The sequence below is a fragment of the Austrofundulus limnaeus genome, unplaced genomic scaffold, assembly GCF_001266775.1.
Source record: "Austrofundulus limnaeus strain Quisiro unplaced genomic scaffold, Austrofundulus_limnaeus-1.0 Scaffold165, whole genome shotgun sequence".
Classification (NCBI taxonomy): Eukaryota; Metazoa; Chordata; class Actinopteri; order Cyprinodontiformes; family Rivulidae; genus Austrofundulus; species Austrofundulus limnaeus.
Genome location: NW_013952567.1, coordinates 88,928 through 89,412, shown reverse-complemented (window position 1 = coordinate 89,412; position 485 = coordinate 88,928).

The following is a 485-nucleotide window of genomic DNA, read 5'->3' as shown; positions in this document are numbered from 1 at the left end:
CACAGGGACACCCCCACCACCACACCTCCACTTTTTACTCTCCTCCCCGCAAAGAGAGAGGGGGGGGGGTGAAGGGAGGGAGGGAGGGAGAGAAAACAAGAATACCAAATAAATGAGAAATTTTCGTACAGGCCCCGCTTCCGTGCGTTCCATGCTAGCAATAACAATTAAATATCGACCGTTTTCCCGGCCGGAGAGAACCTGAGATACCCTGAGACTGCCAAGTACCGAGACCCCTCCTCCTCCTCCCCCATCCCTCCACCATCCTCCACATATGCACTCCCTCACTCTCCTCATTCTCCTCTTTTCTCTCAATACCCCCACCCTCCCCACACACCTTTCCCTTCCCTTCTAATCCAAGTCCATCAGGCCAATCTCTTCTAATTTGGCGCATCTCATTTCTCTTGATTCCATCCCACAACCAATTTCAGCTCCACTTTTATCACTGCTGATTTGGGGTCGGCCTCGTGGACACACTCCCATTT